The 12,482-nt window shown below is 42.7% G+C and overlaps 1 protein-coding gene across 1 annotated transcript in view; it reads right to left on the bottom strand.

Annotated features, from left to right (window-relative positions):
- Window positions 1-12,482, bottom strand: part of plxna1 (plexin A1) — a 160,455-nt gene that overhangs the window by 132,133 nt on the left and 15,840 nt on the right. The gene's annotated exons all lie outside the window — the stretch shown is intronic.

Here is a 12,482-nt window from a genome sequence, read left to right on the forward strand (position 1 = left end):
GTGTCAGATCATATTGTGAGGTCCTTGCCACAGTCACACGCACAGAGACAGTGTGGCAGAAGTCTCAGAAGGTGAGTTGAGTACAATTGCAGTCATGCCAGTTACTGCGCACAAACTTTATCTGGCTGCTTCTGTCTCTCTAACACACACTTCACTCCCAGCGGCAGCCTTGACCCTCTTGCCTCCTCTCCACTCCACTGCATCACTAAATGCAGCCATTTTGGCTCCCGCAGGGCCCATGATAGAGCTCTGGTCGCCTCTCGGCCACATTCACACCACTGGGCCTGTAATGAAACTATGGATTTTCCATCGGTGTCCTGACACTAACTGCCTGTTTGCTGTGCATCCACTCTCTACAGCGCTATTCTGTACCGTATATGTGGACAGGGAGGCAGAGAAGAAAAGAGATTACTCCTGCAACACCATTTCTGTAATTTTTTCACATCTTTCTGGAAATGTTTTCTCAACTGGACAGCATTAGCCAAGACCTAAATGTGAAGACAGCTTCTGACTTATATTAAAGTTACAATTTAGGAAGAATTACACTATTCTTATGTTACTACATATTACATAATACTCACTTTTATTAACTTATAAAAAAGCGGAAACATTTACATCACGTATTAGGACTTTTTTGTTCAGTCAAAGTCCTATAGTGTGCTTGTAAGCAAATGTAATATTAAAGCAACAGAGAGTGTAGACTGAATCCTGCTCACAGCCACTGTGTTGTGCATGGATGAGCATGTCCTCACAAACAGAGCTCATCTGCAAACGCACAAACATGAAGACAGAATGAACATGTCGAGGGAGTTAATGAGCGAGTGTGCTGTCTTGTGTGTGTCATCTCTCTCTCTCTCTCTCTCTCTCTCACATTTCTGTCTCTCTCCCCCTCTCTCTACCCACACACACACACACACACACACACACAGACACAGGGGTAAACATGACCTACAAGCCCACTTATTTCCAACCCCAGTTGAAACTGCATTCCCAGCACTGTGCTGCGCTGCTCTAACATACAGCAATGTTGCAGCAACCCATTTTCAATGTTGTGACTGTGTTCAAATCCCCTGCCTGCACCACAAACATCAATGCTCCCCGTGACTCTTTCTTTCTCTCTCTCTCTCTCTCTCTCTCTCTCATCCTTCCTCTTCCTCACTATCGCCAGCCGTGGCTGCCCTGACTACTGTTGCCATGGCAACCGAGGAGCAGGCCCGCCACTGGGGGATTTGGAGAGAACTTGGAGTAAAGACCCCTATGTTATTGGAGCTTTATTATTGGGTGTGTGCTGTGTGTGCTCGGGTATGACTGTGTTTATTGTTGTGAGCTTAAAAACACTGTGATATCTTCCGCACAATAATAAAACAAGTCTCTCACGGGGGCATCGGTGCAGCCAAAAGACATACCCTCATCGCGGCATGGGAGGACAAATACAATTTAGAGGGAACATTGAAAGCCAAACGCATACACATGTTTAACATCAGACCTGTCATTGATTGAACTACACGAGAACACTATAAAAGGGAAATTGAGTGAGAGAAAGAGTAGACAAAAGAAGAGGAAGCAAACTGAGGGAGAAGCGTGTTCACTGATCACTTTCTCCCCCTCCCTCTCATATACACACCCTCTGTGCTGGCCCTACCCATTCCAAGGTTATCAGTAATCCAATAGGTTTCCCTGTGAGCAGGCAGTTTTCCAGAGAGACAGCCAATATCCTGAAAGCAGAAACATCCGGAAGGAATTCCTAGCGAGTAACACAGTGTTCCCTCTCTTCCTGTCTTTCAGGACCTATGTCAGGTTCAAGGGTTTCCATCCATGCTGCGCTATTTCTTTCATCTATTCTGCCCATTCCTTTTATATTTTCTATGTCGAGGACAAAAAATTAAAAAATTAAAAAAATAAAAGAAGTTGATTAATATTTTTTGATTGAAGGTTAAGTGGATAGCCACAGACTTGTTACAATGCAAATACTGATACATATGTATTTATAAACACATAAATGCTCCCACACTGACTGGTAATCATGTCCTCAAACCCCCCCACTGCCACATTATACAGACCATCATCAATGTTCTCTGAGAACATGCACATGCACGCATACTGTATGTGCACGCACACACACACCTAGGTTGAAGTGAGAGGGTCGAGTGTTATTTCTGGGCTACTAGTTCTCTGCCAGTGACCCATAAATAGACAGCACAACGCTCTTATGGATGATAACACATAACTGGAGTCCTTAGGCTGACGCTTAGAGCAAACACTGAGTAAAGATGCAGCTTGTTAGCTTTAAACATGGGTACAATGCACATGGGGTGGGGTTACACAGACTTAAACTCAGTTCTTCACTAATGACAAATAATTCTATATCATCTATACAGAAATCCATAGAAATCCACTGAAGAAGACTTTTAGCTTGTTTACAGTGCAAGAAAGTGGTCCATAAAGTATTTACATAATGCCCTGACAAGACCATATAATGACCGCCACTGTAATGTATGGTGTGCCCAGTTACTGCACATGCAAACATGATTTACTGAGTGTAGAGTATGTCTTCGTATGTCTGTGTATTTGTTCTCATGTTTTCTGCCTGTTTTTCCTATTGTGTGCGACTGTGTACTTGCCTTCGTTAATGAGTGTATGTGTGTAATAATGTGTGCGCGTGTGCAGCCTCTCTCTGGGGACCCTGTTTGCGGTGCTTTAATTAGCTTAATCCACCAGCAACACATGGGTGGAGGAGCGGAGAAGGAGAGGGGTGTGAGGGTGGTTGGAGAGAGAGATGGCAGAGAGGGAAGGGTAGACAGAGGAGAATATCTCTTCCCCCTGCCATTTGTTACTCCCCCTCCAAAACACACACACCCCTCAATCTTGGCTCTTGGCAGTGTCAGTAGTTGGCCAGACCATTGTAAAACCCACAGGGAGGAGGAAACTGTCTCCGAAATGGCCACATGTGCTGTTGGAGGCCAACTAAACCATTTCCAGGGAGACGCTGCATTCAAACAGTAGCCAAGCTAAATGACCAATTAAATATAATAGTGAGGGCTTAATTGGTGATAGCCAATTTAGAACGACACTGTGCAATTAATGTTATGGAGAAGATATGGAGGAGACTATTGGGAGTGTCCGTGCACCTTGGTACGCTAATTTAGCAATTCCAACCTGTATTTGTGGCCAAGACTATTTTTATCAAAAATGTTAGAGATGGTATGGGGAAAGGATGACAGGATGTAAAGAAGTTTGATAGAGTGGGAATAAGATGGGAGGAGATAGAGAAAGACTGTGTTGGGAGAGGGTGGGAGGGGAGTGAGGGTGGAAGTGAAAGAGAGGACTGGAGGAGGGAGGGAAAGAAAGAAGATGCACAAACAAATGCTAGCCTTGGGAATAGATGCAATCAGCTCAGTCAGTCAGCTAATGACTAATTCCATGGAGAAAAGAGAGGAGCAGAAAGAGAGTAGCAATGGTGTGAGTGAATCAAAGAGAGAAAAACAGAGGGGCTGGGTGAAAGACAGTGGAACTGAATGGGGAATGAGAGACAGACGGAGAGAAGAGATAGATGCAGACATGACTAATTAAAGACTCCATCAGTGAAACATTTGAACCAAAGGAAAGGATGGATAAATATTTTACCATGAAGAGGAGACGATGAGCTCCCTCTGTCTCTCAGACTTAAGAGACTCTGGATGGGAAGAGTAGAAGGAGGAATGCAGAGAAAGAAAAGAGAGGCGGTGAAAAAGAAATAACCCTCTCCGAGAAACGGAAATAACACTCTGTGCCCAGTGAGCCTCCTCTTAAATGCCTAATTCTTCATTTTTAAGGGCTTAGCAGATGGAAATGGTAAAGCCACAAGGTCAGCTGCACCAATAATTGAGCCATTAGCTTTTTCTTTGCTAGCTCCACTGACGCTAAAAACAAGAGCCTAAGCCACTGTTGGAATAACTGTTACTCCTCTTAATGAGCACTAAATGAAATCTCAGCTCAGTAATTAGAATAGACTTGCTGCCCTGCACACAAGAACTAATAACAAACGAGCCAAAGAAACTCAACTAAGTTCACTTTAGCCAACTGTTAACCTAAAGGATTAGCCAGTAGACATTAGACCGGCACAGGGAGATTGGCTTTCCGCTTGGCTATCACCAACTCTTATGCTAACGAGATTAGCCACAGGGTCAGAGCAATATTGCTAGCAGTGGTCAGTGGTCAGCAGGAGGCAGAGCAAGCTAAAAGTGGGCAGGCTGGGGGCAAGTTACAAAGCCAGCTAACATTGTGATGAGGCTTCAGGCTAAAGCTATTCCCTCCGGGGGCCGCATTGGGGGTGGGGGGTAATTAGTTAGATGGTGGGAGACGCCACCACGCTGTGTGAGAAGGATAAAAACAGGGAGCTGTTGCATTTGGGGTTGTTTGTGTGTGTGTTGGTGTGTGTGTGTGTGTGTGTGTGTGTGTGTGTGTGTGTGTGCATGAGAGAGAGAGAGAGAGAGAGAGAGAGAGAGAGAGAGAGAAAAAGAAAGAAAGAAAGAAAGAAAAAGAAAGAAAGAAAGATGACTCTATGCCCAGCCTGAACATTGTGCCCTGAAATGCTCCGACAGCACATGAAAGCCATGTGACGACACCGAGCTACACACTTGTAACAAAAAACACAAAAAATAATTCCAGTAATAGCATTTTCTATGAACTAATAAAACACTGCATGCAAATGGATGTGAGCACGGGTGAGCACAAATGTGTATTTGTTTCTATACACACAAACGTTTATCATCTTAACGTCACTAAACCAGAGGAACTAATCAAAAACAATCTATTAAGAATCTATTAGCTTGGCAATGGGTAATCTGATAAGCCCGCTACAGTCACTTCCCATAGGAGAGTGTGTATGTGCGTGCATGTGTATCTACTGCAGTCTGCTTTCTTCACAGTAGATTAGCTAATTTGACAGTAACTCACATACAGTATTTACACTCATTTACACTTGTCATTTGATGTAATGGAGATGAAGAAGTTCCTCACATCCTGTTATTTACAGAGATTTGAGAAGGATTGAAATGCGGTGTCTTGTGCCATTATGTGCCCTACTTCTATGCAAGTGTATCCTTTTCTAAACCGTTGTTCATTCCTGCCACTTAATGGCTAAGAGGTTATGTAGCTTCCATGTGTGGTTGGTTAAGGTCTTGTGGAGAGCTGTACAGCCAGTCACTTTGAAGTCCCCTCTAAGCCAAGGCATATACTGTGAGCTGCTGGGCTTAACTGCAAGGAAATGGGTATGCGAGATGTTATGGGAATATGTGTGTTCCTATATGCGAGATACAGCCACTGTGGGCCAAAGGTAATCTATGCCTGCTGTGCCACTCATGCCCAACCCTCTGGACACTGTGCTGCCGGCCAACGTGCCCCAGTGTGTGTGCAAGTTTGTATATACCTGCATGAATGTGCTAATTTTTGGCTTGTTAGCTTGAGATATGGCATCCTTTCTGGTGTCAGGGTGTGTGCGTTTGTGTATCTTGCCAGAAGTGAGCGTGTCCATGGAGCCCTGGCACTGTGCCAGCCACCAGGTGTGCTGTTAGCTGTATCAGTTGGCATGGACAGAGCTATGCCAGGACACTAAATTTCTCTCCTCTTCCCACAACTTCCCTCTCTACAGGCATAAATATTGCTTCATTTCAACATCAAGGATGAAGAAAAAGTTTAATTTAGAGACCAACATAATTCTACAATGTTGACACCATAGTAGTGTCCGAAAAATGCCATTATTGGCTGATAAAAATAAAATTAAAAAAAAATGCATTAACTTCACATTACATTTCTCAACTCGCACGATAAAACTCTTCCTGGCAAATTACAATATGATTTAAAGAAATACTAGAAAAGTAAAAAGCATGTAACTTTAGACATGTATGTGTTATAAAAGGCAGGAATTCTTTGATGTTTTATCCCGAGATGTCTCATGGAGATGACCTAGAAACAGGCTGGCCTAGTCCTCACTTGGATCATGTGAGCATCCCAGCTTGCATCCAGACTCTTCTAATCTTCCCTTAAAAATGGATTCTAGCATGGTACATTTATTATTCATCTCCCTCGCTCTTTCTTTTGCTTCTGTCTCCTTTCTCCCGGCTTTCTTTCCCTCTCTCATCTACTCCTCACGTTGCCTCATTAACCCCTGGTAGTAGTGAATTATGATGGGAACGCTTAGGTAGTGAATGAGTGTCGTGCGGTGCAGTCACACACTGTTGGAGCAGGCTAAAGTGCATTAGCACTGAGATTATCAAGGACTGAACTGTTCTCATCAATGGCATTAGCTAACACAGGGGCCCACTGTAACTCATCCTGCGCCTTAACCGAGATTTGCTATAATTTGATTTAGTGCTGTACCGGCAAAATTACTGGGTAATAGTTGGCACAGAGATTAAGAAGAGATATTTGTTAAGATTTTGTGAAGAGGACAATCAACTTCAAGTAATTCACTGTGTCCCTTAATGTCACCAGTGCTTGTTAGTAAGGTAGGAAATATGGATCATTGTGGCAGATGAGGCTCTTGTCGGATAAAGGTGTGGAGTTAGAGACACTGGTTTAATCAGTCTGTGGGGGTGGATTTGCAAGTATGTGTGTGTAGAAGAAGGGGTGGCATTAAACCTTTTTTTAAAAAAAAAAGACCCCTCATTACTGTCTACCCTTACAACGTAAGTGCTACAACCGATTTTCTAAGATGTGAAAGCTTGTGTGTGTGTGTGTGTGTGTATGCAAGGTTATCCACATACATTTATATGCAAACGTCACACATGTATGTACATTTCGATGTCTACACTCTTCATGTGTGTGTGTGCGTGCTCTGCCCTTCTGTTTAATGAGAGAAAATGATTAGAGAAAAATAGCGATCACTACATCCCATCTCTTCTCAACACACACACACACACACACACACCATTATCAGGGAGAGAAATCTTTGATCACAGACGGAGACAGAAAGACAGAGCGGAAAGAGAATATGTGAGCAGCAGATGAAACAGAAAATGAGAGGGAGAACAAAAGCAGAGAGGCGACATGAAGAAGCTATGGATGATTCTTTTTTACTAATTCATAACTGTGGTTTTACAGTGGCTATTTTAGTTAGAATGAGAGTTATGGATGCCTTTTAGACATTGTTTAACCTTATAATATCTATAGCTGTTTCTCACACATTAATAAGGTGTCAGCACCCGCGGCCTGAAGTCACAAGTGGATCTTATATTCACTGTGAGAAATCCTGCAATGACACCCACAAAGGCTTGAGTGTCTTTTTGTGCATAAATGTGTGTGTGAGCGCGTCCACAGGGAGATGTTGTGTGCTTTGTTAGGTTGAGTGTAGCTGCACGAGAGGACATGCCAACAGATGGGAGAAAGACTCTGCCTGGCAAGGACGAGAGATAATTGATATCCACATGCTTCAGTAGGACGCATACATGCACACGCATACGGAGACGTCCTCATTCTCAAAACCTGTCAAATATGCAGTTTCCCCAAATATGCAGCTGTGGTTGCAGTTAGCACTGTAGTCGCCGTGGATAGGAAAACACTGGCTGAAGCGACAAGGTCTGTGCGAACAGCTATAGAGGCTAGTTGGCCAGATAGTTCATTTGATTGAGTTGATTTCATGCTAGGCTGCACGCTAAGAGAGTGAGGTGAGAAAGATATACTGTATATACTTGGCTTGTTGCACTCACATTATGGATTAACTGGACTGTATATGTAATCAGAAAACGCTGTGCTGTCAGGACAGAGAGGAAACCATTGCAGGAAATGGCATATTTTGCTGTTAATTTGGGAACATCCTGATAAGATTGGATGAGTAATGGTGCTTGGGGAAAGATCTAAATTAAGTGGAAAAACTCAGAGTTAAATGCAAAGTGTAAATTATCTGTTTTGTCTTGAGCACTCGGTCTTAACTTCTATTCCCTCTACCGTATCTTATCCCTTTCATCATTCTCTACATCTCCATTTCCCCTGTCTCTTTCTCATCAGCACTCTCTGTCTCTCTTTCTGTGTGTGTGTGTGTGTGTGTGTGTGTGTGTGTGTGTTTGAGAGAGAGACCGCATGCAGTTGTGTGAACTAATGACCGAGGGCTACCAAACGCCTGCACAAAGCCAGCCTCTGTGCTGCTGCCCGGGCCAAACAACTCGTGGCTCGGCTGACTGAGCCAAATGATGACACAGACCACACACACACATACACACTCGCAAGAACAAAGTCAGCACGGCATATTTTCTGATTATGATTTTCAGATTTGTACCTTCTCGAGCACAACACAGATACAGAGGGTGAGACAACTACACTCACGGGTCAAATGTTACTGGTGGGTTTCAACAGTGTGTGTGTTTGTTAGTGGGTGGAGGTCCTGTCTGTAAAGGCTCGGAGGTGGACACACATTCTAATGCAAACCACACACACAGGAGTTTGACAGGACAGCATTATGCACCAGTAGAATAACAATCATCAGTCAATTAGGCCGTGACACGGTCTCCTGATGGTGACACCGGCAGTCCCAGTGGAATACATCAATGACTTCACACAGCAACATACACATTCAAACAACAAACTGCCACTTGTTATTAACCCCTAGAAACTCATGTTTCCAGTGCAGTTACTATTGAAACACAACCTATGTAGAAGATGACATCAAATGCTCCTTTAAAAATAAGAGTAGTTTACATCAATAAACGCTGCTATAGTTATTTTACATTACATTTGTCATTAGAAAATATACTCAGACCATTCTATGATATGATTGTAAACCAACTTTAAAATCAAATATTTTCCTGTAACTTACACATAATATAAAACACTGTGATTAGAAGTTAATATTTAAATGTATTTACTCTATACAGTTCACTTGTGAGACCAGAATTGTATTTTTCCTCAAGATAGTCAAAATGTTTTGTCAGAAGATATGTGTGTGTGCAGTAGTAGCAGCTGTTAATATCTGAACTCACCACTTCCTATGTGTGTTTCACATTAACACCTTTACTGAAAAGAAAAGTGATCACAGATCACAGTTTTAATGATCAAGCAACTGCAGTCACCGTTTCATTATAGTCCAACTTTGTTTTAAAGTAGCTGAATGCCTACATGTGCTTATCTCATTTTGGATGACATTTAAATATCCAATACACCTTTCCTGTTTGATGGCAATCTCACGCTCCAATCCCAATCTGGATTCTTATGATCATTTTGTATCACCTTAAATAAAGGTTGCCTTCAGTTTTTGATCGAATCCAACTCACAGACTCTAATGTCAAAAGGCACTCATTCATAAAAACCAACTGTGGTTTCATGGGGCCTGTTGTGTGTAGAGCAGTTACAACATGTGAAATCCCATCTGGGACTTGATGTTTAGTTTGTAGCTGCTTAACTGATGCCGTCATCATTTACGATAAGAGAAGTGATTGTGGTTGATGTTCTTGCTCAAGGACACCAACAGAAATCAGATATTCACACTAACCATCAGGCACTCTGCTGGCCTCAACATAACGAATGTCATTTTCAACACTGCAATCATGAACTTCTTCTTAATGTATATTCGAACAATGGCCTTACTTTTCCAGTATGTTTTGTTTTTGTTACACTAACCATTAAAAACTAGTTTTGTCTTACATCTATCTGCCCATGCTGTCGTCAGAAGACTGGAGTTTGCTTCATTGATGCTCTGATCAGGTGAATGGGCAATGGGCAGCACCGCCGCGCCACACTCAGCGCACCCACCTGAGCCTGGCATGGCCACAATGGACACACAGCGGGCACTGGGGGCTCCTACCACCTGGCACACTGGCCACATACACACAGCAGATGGCCCGAATCGGCCCCCGATGGAGGGTGCAGCTGAGATATCCTAGTGCTTGTGTGTAAATGTGTGTGCAGTGTCAAAAACAAGCACTTACAATAGGTATTGAATTATCGACTGAGATCCTCTCTTTTGTCTGATGTCCTCAGACCACCTATTGAGATTGTGAATGTGTGTGCAAGTGTGTGTGTGTGTGTGTCATGGTGAATGCCCTTTCATTGTCAATGCTCAACAGTGCCTTGAAGTGCAGAAGTGGCCATGAGAATCGGCCAAATCACCACAGTTTCACTTGAATGTCCATCTGCTGACTGCTTCACTACACACACAGAGGTGGTTTAGTTACAGGGTTTCTTTAGATGGGAAGATATAAAATGGAGAAAGGAGAGAGTGAGGTATGATACAGTATGTAATACTGGCATGCTGACAGGTGAACAGAGACACGTGATGACCAATGACAAGACGAGCCAGGCAGCCAGAGATGATGAAACAGTCAAAGGGAATGGAGGCTTTTAATCCTAAATATTAAGCGGATGGCTGGACCGCGGCTCTGTCCTTGACCGCAGCGGTATCCAGATGACCGTTGGAATTAGTTAATCACACCAGTGGATGTCACCTCTCTTCATCACTTCCTTCTTGCCTCATCTTGCTTTTGTCTCTATCTGCTTCATCTTTCCATCTATCTTCCTTCCTCCCCCTGTATATCTCTCCTATCTACGTGCCGTCAAACCAGGACTCATTAGTAAAAGCTTCCCCTGTGTGTGTGCGTGCGTGCGTGCGTGCGTGCGTGCGTGCGTGTGTGTGTGTGTGTGTGTGTGTGTGTGTCTCCAACTGAGCAGAGAGGGACTTCATTAGTGCAATAAACATGTTGTTTATGCAGCCATCTTGTTGCTCTGGACAACCTTGAGCACTATAGTTGGTTAAAAATAGACTCTGAATGTAGATATCACACAAGATATCAAAGCACATCAAATCTAGCCAAATGTCAAATGAAAAGATGTTTCAGGTAAAATCATGTTGCTTAAAGTGGAAACATCTTCCAGCACCCTTATGAAAAAAAGATCTGTTTGGCACTCACTGCTGCCATAATTTCGTTTGTTTTTTTTTTTTTTTATTCTGTCAATCCTTCTCTCTGTAAGTGCTGGAAAAAAAAAACCAGAAAACTGCCCCCTTGAAGCACATTCATCCATCCTACCGATACCCTGTTTTTACCCCTCTCTCCCTTCCACACCCTCAGGCACAGCTATACAAACAGCATTCAACACTAGTGCTCTCCAGAGGAAAGTGTAAGAAAGGGAACACGCTGCATCATTACATCATGGTCTGCAAACACTCCCACCAAGCTGTCAAAAACTAAAAACACACTCATGAGGAAGACTCAATCATTTTAGTTTATTGAAAAAAAAATTATAAGCGCACAAATAAAATCACTTAGAAATACACTGACCCACTACAACGCACAGAGCAGACGGGGATAAGTGACTGCCGAATCATAGAGGAAGAATCTGTTTTCACATGTTTCCAATTCAGTTGCTCTTTTTCCGTTTTTCTTCATCTGTCTCTTTATCCCTTTGCCTTTTTTCTCCCTCTCCCTTAGTGTCAAAATTTTTTTTCAGTTTTTCTTAATGGCAGGACACACTCTGTGGAAATGTGTGTGTGCTTGAATGCCAAGTTTTAGATATTGTTCCTTCTATGCTAATTGAATATTTTCCAAAACCGGATTACTTGTTGTTGAGGGGTTTTCTGTCTGAAACACTAGGCAGCCAAAAGAACTGCAGGCTCTTTGGCTCTGTTGTTATACACACACACACACACAGACAGACACACACACATAAAAACAACATATCTCAACAACCTAGTGCAGCATTGCTTTCTCAGGTGATGTTCTACACACACACACCTCAACCAGAGTGCAAAACAGCGCAGAAGAAAAGACAAGTGAGTATAGCTAAATAAATAAAGGAACTGTTGCCAAGCTAAGTGAATGGGTGTCACTTTGACAAATTCACAGCACTGAATCTTAGTCAACACTGTATTGTCTGTTGTCTCTTGCTCCCTCAAAAACACACATGTGAGTGCACACAAATCCATGCCATCACAAGTGCACACATTATTATGCGTACTGTGAGTGACAAACACACAAACACTGCGTGCATACACAAACACACATTAAAAACACACAAACACACAGGCTGATTATACATTCATAATATTGAATGGATGACAGGTCTTGAGCAGTGCGGAGGGAAACAGGGTGAATTCTAATGAGCTACCATTTAGCCCGAGAGCTCTGTCCTCCATAGACTGGATACACACACACACACACACACACACACACACACACACACGTAACGAATACTCAGGTTGAACACAAGCATATTACATAGATAGCATTGTAATTATGACGTATTTTAAAAGTACACATCTGACGTACAATGACAAAGACAAACGTTACATACAAATCAGCTGCATCAACTACAGAGACTATTGGTCTGTCTCATGAATGTTTCATCCAGTAACTATCAGATTCCACATAAGGGTCAACATTAACTACATTACTGGTCAAACCTGATGTTGACAATGAACCTAAAACTACCAATTTCCTGTGGTAAAAACAGCATCTCAAAGAGATGCTCTCTAAGAGAAAACTTTTATGAAGCAGAGTTTAAGTAAAAATCAGACACCG

This window comes from Seriola dumerili, unplaced genomic scaffold (assembly GCF_002260705.1).
Source record: "Seriola dumerili isolate Sdu_G_001 unplaced genomic scaffold, Sdu_1.0 BDQW01000088.1, whole genome shotgun sequence".
Lineage (NCBI taxonomy): Eukaryota > Metazoa > Chordata > Actinopteri > Carangiformes > Carangidae > Seriola > Seriola dumerili.